Genomic DNA, 8,923 nt, shown 5'->3' on the forward strand with positions numbered 1-8,923 from the left:
ATCTCTGCTAAAAATAGAATAACTGACCTGGTGTTGTGGCAGAGCACCTGTAGTCCGAGCTACTCAGGAGGCCAAGGCAAGAGGATCACTTGAGCCCAAGAGTAAGGTTGCTGTGAGCTATGATGCTATGGCACTCTACCCAGGTCAACAGAGTAAAACTGTCTCAAAAAACAAAAACAAAAACAAAAAACAAACAAATAGAACAAAACAACTACTACAGAAAGCTAGGACTAATATTAATTGAAATCTCTGCATTAAAACATAAATTTGTGTGGTTTTCTTACTTTCAACAGTTACTGATAAAAAATCGAAAAAATTATCTGCAACTTAGTTGTTAAATTCACAGAGGACAGCTACAAGAGAGTAATGACAGCCATATTCAAGTCCAGCAGTGACACCTAGACAAATGTATTCATACAGCATCTTCACTCAATTTATATGTAACATACTAAAACCAACTGAAAATGCTTCACTTACCACATAACCAGACTAGACTTGTGGTTCTACCTAAATTATGTAGACTCTTATCTAACAAACCCTCACTACACCAGTCATCAATGGAGGTCAGCCATAGTCACCCTGGGCATTCTTCCTTCTCTATACCCTAAATAATAAAACATCACTATACCAGGTTATATGTGAGAAATGGCTGAGCAGGTAAGCTGCTAATATATTAAGTAGCCAGAACCAATACTTCTGTTTATTTACTAAGAAAATTTAAAGACCTCAAAGTTGCACATAATTTCATGTGCATTTAAGCTTGAAGACCTATGTATGAAAAAGAAAATGTGGCCAAATTGATAAACTTGAAATGTTTGATATGCTCTTTTATCTCTATAAAAACATCAAAACTTTATCTCTTCAGTCTCAAAGAAAGCAAACTTACAAGGCAGAAAATGACCATTCTAAATTAAAGAAGGAGACACCTTTGGTTTTTAAAGGGTAAGTGTGATTGAGCAAACTAGGAGAAGCTCCCAAAGAGTTTCAGTGATAATTCTGATTACCAGACAGGAATAAAACATGCTTGGAAGCAGATGTGAAAAAAAAAAAAAAAAATCACTCCAGGGGTCAAGGTAACAGATAACAAAAGAAATCCTGGTTTCCAGGTATGAGAATATTAATCTCTTGAGACTCTTGCTGGCAAAGTAGATGGATGATTCAAGAAGCCATGCAAATGATCTCACAGACAGTGATGCCTAACCGGATGATAATTTAGCACAGGTGTATTTTAAAGACGCCTATTTACCTCCTCGTTTAAAAGAAGATAGAAATGATCTAAAAGAGAGTAACCAAAATGTTGACTCAATTACATCACACACGAAATGAGGGATTTTTTATCTTGCAGAATAAGATTTACAGTTCCTGGAAACAAGAAGTAGGACTGCCAATTAGAGAAAGCTACAGACTGTTTGTTCTTACGCCGGATCTCAAATCTCTGGAAGCTAAAACATACAAAAGAACTGCCTCTGAAAGAAGTGAGTCAGCACGATGGGAGATGCCCTAACAGGGCCCTAAAATCAAGGGCACCATAATAATAGGGTTGTTTCAAGCATTAAACTAGCAGTTGGGCTACAGGCCTCTGGAGATCTGGGATGTTAAAATTCAGGAGGTTTTCTCCAGGTTCCTTCTATTAGGTTATTATTATTTAAAGGAGAATAATTTATCTAGTAAAGAAAAGGGAATCAGTTTTAAAGGAGTAAAAGTGTGGGTATCATACTTCAAAATGCTGTTGCCACTTAAACAACTGTGTGGCTACCTTTTCAGAAGATGTTGGATACAGATGAACACAGTATTATATGTCAACATTTATATACACAAATATATATAAATTCTAGAGCAAATGTAAATGTTTTTAGACCATAATCCTGATGTTTCATGGTAAAATCCTGTTGACTAGGTGGTGCCTGTGGCTCAGTGAGTAAGGTACCAGCCCCATATACTGAGGGTGGTGGGTTCAAACCCAGCCCCGGCCAATCTGCAACCAAAAAATAGCCGGGCGTTGTGAGGGCGCCTGTAAGTCCCAGTACTTGGGAGGCTGAGGCAAGAGAATCGCGTAAGCCCAGGATTTGGAGGTTGCTGTGAGCCGTGTGATGCCACGGCACTCTACCCAGGGTGATAAAGTGAGACTGTGTCTCTACCAAAAAAAAAAAAAAATCCTGTTGACCTCAGGCTCTCAGATAGTGAGGCCAGTAGGGCTAGAAATGACTATATACAAATACATAAAATAACTTTCATTTTCCACATAGCCTACTCTTTACATATAAGCTAATAACTGAATTAATTTTTTCTTCATCTCCTTTCAGAATCTTATTTAAAGGGGTACAGGGCAGAAAGCTTAAAAATTTATTTTTTAGAAAACCTTGCCACTTAGGTTCCACACATGATTAGATTCCAATGCACTCATGTTCATAGCTTTGATTTGGAAATGAGATGTGGAGGAGAAAAGAATGGAGTTGAGGGTCCAGAGATGCCCAAGCAGGATAAAATTCAGAGGAGAGAGCTACACAGACAGGCCCCCCCCCCCAGGGATCTACTGAGAACTGCCCCTCAAGTACTCAGCTAAATGTAAATCAGCATATGCAAGTAAGAAAAATATTCAAGGCCAGAAAATAATCCAAAAGAACCACACAGGCAGAGAACAGTGTCTATGCTTCATAATTCACAAGATATTGGGTAGAGTTCTCAGAAGACTCCTGTTTTATTTAGTGGAGGATAAGTAGACCTAAATAAAATGCTATTCTGGTCCCACCTAACAAGTCTTAAACACAATGCAAGAAGGATCATACTGTTTCCAAGTAACTTGGCTGCATCCAAGAAACAAAGTTCAAAAATATTCATAGGAATACAAAATAATGCAACATCCAGCAAGGTAAAATTCCCAACTTCTGGCATTCCATCAAACACTCTTATGCATGCAAAGAAGTATGAATACTCAACAAATAACAAAAAGAAAAATCAATCCACCAAAATCAACCTGAACACCTAACATGTAAATTTTAGTTTCTAATACCATCTTCATTAAAAGGAACATTGAAGAAATGGCTGCTTCTAGGACTGAGGCAGGATGTATATGAGATAACACGAGATGTATATGAGATATCCTATAGCAGAAAGTAAGAAAGTGCTTAAACCTGTAAGGATGGAGATTACGTCAAAGTGGCACAAGATGGGGGACCTCACCTAATGTGCATGATGCAATGGTACATTTCAAAACTATTAAGAAATGAGAAAAAAATAAAATAAATCTTTAAAAAAAAAAAAAGTGGCACAGGGGCCAATGAAAGATCCCCCAGTGGGCAAAGCTGAAAAAAATCTGAACAACAAAGTATTACTAGCATTAGATCATAACCAAAAGTACAAAATAAACAGCCATGAGTCTGTGTTGACGTAATTACTAAATAAATAAATAAGGAAGAGACAAATCCTTCATGTAGAAGATAATTTATGCAGAGACTCCACCCTCTAGGAGGTGGAGTATAAATAATTCCTCACTCTTTTAAGTGTGGACTATGCATAGTGACTTCCTTCCAAAGAATACAGTATGAAAGGGGAGAAAAAAGAGTAACTTTATAGTTAAGAAACCTGACAATCAATCACTACCTCAGCCAGGTAGTCTGCTCAACATCAGTCATAAATCATGCTGACAGTGTGCACTCTTTATTCGAAATGATGAAATGGTACTTTCCATCTGTGGACTTCCTTCCCAAAACCTATAACCCTACTTTAATCATGGGAAAAAATCAAATAATTCCCAATAGAATGTCATTCTACGAAATACTTGATCAATACTCTTCAAAGCTGTCAAAGTAATCTAAAAATGTCAGAAACCGTCATAGCCAAGAGGCCAGGGAGACATGACTAAATGTGATATCGTATGTCCTAGATGGGATTCTGGAACATAACACAGGCATTAACTAAAAACTAAGAAAATCTGAATAAAGTATATAGACTTTAGTTAATTATAATGCATCTTACTTAGTTCATTAATTGTGAGGAATGCATGAAAGTATCCTAAGATTCTAATAATATGAGAAACCAGTGTTAGGTAAATGAAACTCCTGTACTAGTTTTATAAATGTTATATAAATCTGAAACTATTCTAAAACTAAAAAAAAAAAAAAACTTTTTAAATAAAACTGAAGATATCAAATGTGGGAAAAGCAACTCAGAATAGTCACACATGCTAGGATTAGCATAAAAGGACATTAACACAGTTATTATAACTATATTCCATAAGGTCAAAAAGTTGAATAGAGACATGGAAGAAATAAAAAATATCCAGACTGGCAGGGCATGGTGGCTCACACCTGTAATCCTAGCACTCTGGGAGGTTTGAGGCGGGTGACTGAGATCAGGAGCCAGAGAACAGCCTAAGCAAGAGCAAGACCCCATCTCTAAAAATAGCCAGGCATTGCAGTCGGCACCTGTAGTCCCAGTTAAAGCAAGAGGATCACTTGAGCCAAAGAGTTTGAGGGTGCTATGAGCTATGACACCATGGCATCTACCTAAGGGGACAAAATGAAATTTTCTCAAAAAAAAAAAAACCACCTGAATTTTCAGACATAAAAACTACCTAAGATTAAAAAATACCTTAGATGGAATCAACAGCAGATCAGACACTGAAGAAGAAAAGATTAAAGAACTTACAGCAATTAACAATTATCCAAAATAAAACACAGAAAGAAAAACAACGTAAAAAAATTCAAACTACAACATCATACAACTTCAAGTGAGTTAATGTGTGTAATGAAGTCCCCAAAGAAAGGAAAGGTGGCAGAGAAAGTATCTGAAGAATAACCAAAACCTCCAAATTCTATGAAAACTGTAAATCCATAAAGCTCAACAAACCCCAACACAAGAAACAAAGGAAAACATTCTTTTAATAAAATTGAAAGAAGTCACTGCCAGGCAATTCATACTACACAATTTGTTTTTTCAGACAGTCTTGCTCTGTCACCCCAGCTAGAGTGCAGTGGCATCATCATAGCTCACTGCACCCTCAAAACTCCTGGGCTCAAGCCATCCTCTTGGCTCAGCCTCCCTTTAACTGGAACTGCAGGCTCATGCTCTGAGGCATGGCTAAGTTTTCTATTTTTAGAATACTCCCTCTTGCTCAGGCTGGTCTCAAATTCCTGGTCCTCAAGCAATCCTCCTGCCTCAGCCTTCCTGAGTGCTAGAATTACAGGTGTGAGCCACTGTGCCTGGCCACACTATGCAAAATGTTAAAGAAGTCTACCAGACAGACAGATGGGGAAATGGATCTACACAAAGAAATGAAGAACACCAGAAATGGTAATAACCTGTGAAAACAGATGTTTTCTAATTTAAACCTATTTTTTTAAAAAGTATTTAAAAATAATAACATTGTATTCTGGGGCTTAAGACAAATGTATGACAATAACAACATAAAGGCCAGGAGGAAAAATATGAGCACCTCCAATTGTAAGACTTATATTGTACTTAAAATAATACAATATCACCTGAAGACTGTGATGAATTGAAGATGTATACTATAAACCCCGGGGAGAAAAGGAGATTAAAATAATTATACCTTATAAAACAACAAAGGGAAAATAAAATCTTCAAAAAAGTACTCAATTCCCAAAAAGGACATAAAAGAGATAAAAAGGGGAACAAAGAACAGATGGGATAAATAGAAAACAAATAGGGAGACTTATCCATATCAATAACCGTATCAATAACCTCATTAGACATAAATGGTCCAAACATCTAAATAAAAATCAGATATTGTCAGGCTGGATAAAAAAAAGCAAGACCCAACCATTTGCTCATTACATAAAATGCATTTTAAATATAAAGGCACAGATACGTTAAAAGTAGGCTAATACTCAGGAAGCTGAGGCAGGAGGATCACTTGAGCCCAGGAGTTTGAGGCTACAGTGAGCTACGGTCGCACCACTGCACTCCAGCCTGGGGGACACAGCGGAACCTGTCTAAAAAAAAAAAAAAAGAAGAAGGATAGAAAAAGTGATACCATAACCAATCTAACATTAATCAGAAGAAAGCTGGAATGCTTGTATTATTACCCAAAGAAATAGATTACAGAGCAAAGAATATTACCACCAAGAATAAAAGCAATCATTTCATAATGATAAAGGGGTTAATATATTAAAAAGATAAAACAATCCTAAATGTTTATGTATCTGATAACAAACATGAAATACTTGTAGGAAAACTGATACAATTACAATGAGAAAGAAAAATATCCGATTACAGTCAACAATTTCACTAGTATTCTTTCAATAATCAACAACACAAAGATTCAATTAGCAAGGATATAGAACTGAAAAACATTATAAATCAACTTGACCTTACTTGACACTTATAGAACACTCCACCCAACAAAAGAATACACATCTTCTGAAGTACACACAGAATATTTACCAAAAGAGAGCATATTCTGCACCATGAAACAAGCCTTGATACATTTAAAAGGATTTAAGTAATTGGAAATGTATTGAGTCAGGTGTGGTGACACATACCCATTGTCCCAGCTATTTAGAAAGCTAAAACAGAAGGACTGCTTGAGCTCAGGAATTTAACCTGGGCAACACTGCAAAACCCCATCTCTTAAAAAATATTTATATACATAACCCCCAATGCTAAAAAGATCAAGATGAAATCAAATTAGATATCTATAACAGCAAGATCTCTGGAAAGTCCCAAGATTTTGGAAATTAAATAGCATACTTAAAATAAGTCACATATCAAAGAAGAAATCAAAAGGGAAATTAGAAAATATTTTGAATTGAATGAAAATGAAACTCAACATAACAGAATTTTGTGGGATGCCACTAAAGCAGAACTTGGGAAATTTACAATCACACCTATATTAGAAAATGAGAAAGTTTTCAAATAAGTAACTTTGACTTCTACCTTAAGAATCTAGAAAAAGAATAAGAAAGCAAATTAAACTCAAAAGGAACAAAGGGCTCAGCATCTGTAGCTCAAGCAGCTAAGGCGCCAGCTGCATACACCAAAGCTGGGTTCAAATCCAGGTGGCACCTGCCAAACAACAATGACAACTACAACCAAAAAGTAGCCAGGTGTTGTGGTGGGCGCCTGTAGTCCCAGCTACTTGGGAGGCTGAAGCAAGAGAACCGCTTAAGCCCAAGAGTTGGAGGTTGCTGTGAGCTGTGATGTCATAGGACTCTACCCAGGGCAACATCTTAAGGCTCTGTCTCAAAAAAAAAAAAAAAGGAACAAAGGAGGAAAATAATAAATATCAAAGCAAAAACCAAAAAAATAAAAAACAATGATGAGAGAGAAAAACAATGAAACAAAACGGTGGTTCTTGAGAAGATCAATAAAATTGATGAACCTTTGGCCAAATGATCAAGAAAAAGACAAAACACAAATTATCAGTATCAGGAATAAAAGTGGTAACATCACTACAGAATATTAAAAGGATAGTAAGAAATATTATAAACAACTTTATATCAAAATATTAAACAATGAAACAGACTAATTTCATGAATGACACAAACTATTCACATTCATTTAAGAAGAAACAGATAACCTGCATAGCCTTTTATTAATTGAAGACATTAAAAATGTAATTTAAAGCTTTCTCCCATGAATCCCAAACAATAAAAAAATAGATGAATAAAAATTAAAAAGCCTGGGGCACTGGATCTTGAGCTGGGAGTCACTGCCCCAGCCCCTCCTAGTGCTTCTCAGCCAGTATCCTCTCAGCAATGAGGATTGGGACCCTACTCCCTTGGCCACAACAAACACAGCCAGGGTCCCCACAAGCTGCACACACAGCTTACCCCTTGACCTCAGTTGACCCGAGGGGGGGGGGAAGACAAATTCCAAGCCCAGTTGGCTTCATTGGTTAATGCTATCAAAATGTAAAGAAGATATGGTAAACCTCCTGGGTGAACGACTCAACTATAATTTAGACTTTACCTTACAAACACAAACAATGCGACCAAATCGTACGTACCCTCATATTAATCCAGAATAGAAAAAAAAAGAGAAATAATAACATTGATGCTATATAAATTCTTCCAAAACACTGGAGAGGATAAGGAGATAATTCTCTAATTATTAGGGGTGTGTTCAAAGCAAGGGGCCTAAAGAATGGCTCCTCTGTTTATAACACCCAACAGGAATCTGGGATCATTACGATTAGGGGCGCAAAACTTATGGCCTCCCTACAAACAAATTTCCTACATGTGAATAAAAAAAAATTATAAGATGAATGTAATGGATGTATGGGTTGATCATTGTATAATTCTTTCAACAATCAACTGTATTGTATATGTTTAAGAAACTGCCTAATGAAATATTAAAGAATTTAAAATAATTCTCTAATTATTGAATGACAGCATTCTACTTAAAAATCCGTGAATTGGTGCTCTTTATGAACACAGATGCAAAACTCCTAAACAAAATTTAGCAATTCCAATACAACAGCATATAAAAATAGACAATACAGTGGGTGGCGCCTGTGGCTCAAAGGAGTAGGGCGCCAGCTTTGTATGCTGGAGGTGACGGGTTCAAACCCAGCCCCGGCCAAAAACTGAAAAAAAAGGTAATGCAGTATAATTAAGAATAGGTAATACCAAGAATGCAGGATGGGTTTATTATTTAAAAAATAAATCAATGTACCTCACTATATAAAGAAACAAAAATAAAATAAATAAAAACTATATGATATGGCTCAGCACCCATAGTACAGTGGTTACGGCACCAGCCACATACACCAAGGCTGGCAGGTTCGAACCCGGCCCAGGCAAAATAGCCAGGTGTTGTGGTGGGTGCCAGTATTCCCAGCTACTTGGAAGGCTTAGGCAAGAGAATCGCTTAAGTCCAAGAATTAGAGGTTGCTATGAACTGTGACACCACGCACTCTACCGAGGGCAACATAGTGAGACTGTCTCAAAAAAAAAAAAAA

At 36.6% G+C, this 8,923-nt stretch overlaps 1 protein-coding gene and 1 non-coding gene across 5 annotated transcripts in view; one reads left to right on the forward strand and one right to left on the reverse strand.

Annotated features, from left to right (window-relative positions):
* MARCH8 (membrane associated ring-CH-type finger 8) overlaps positions 1 to 8,923 on the reverse strand; it is a 158,969-nt gene that overhangs the window by 77,822 nt on the left and 72,224 nt on the right. The window lies entirely within an intron of this gene.
* Positions 8,077 to 8,203, forward strand: LOC111722685. The gene has a single exon (XR_002771398.1). It is a non-coding gene; the product is annotated as a small nucleolar RNA SNORA11 (small nucleolar RNA).

The sequence above is a fragment of the Otolemur garnettii genome, unplaced genomic scaffold (assembly GCF_000181295.1).
Source record: "Otolemur garnettii isolate 467f Iridium unplaced genomic scaffold, OtoGar3 scaffold00315, whole genome shotgun sequence".
Taxonomy (NCBI): Eukaryota; Metazoa; Chordata; class Mammalia; order Primates; family Galagidae; genus Otolemur; species Otolemur garnettii.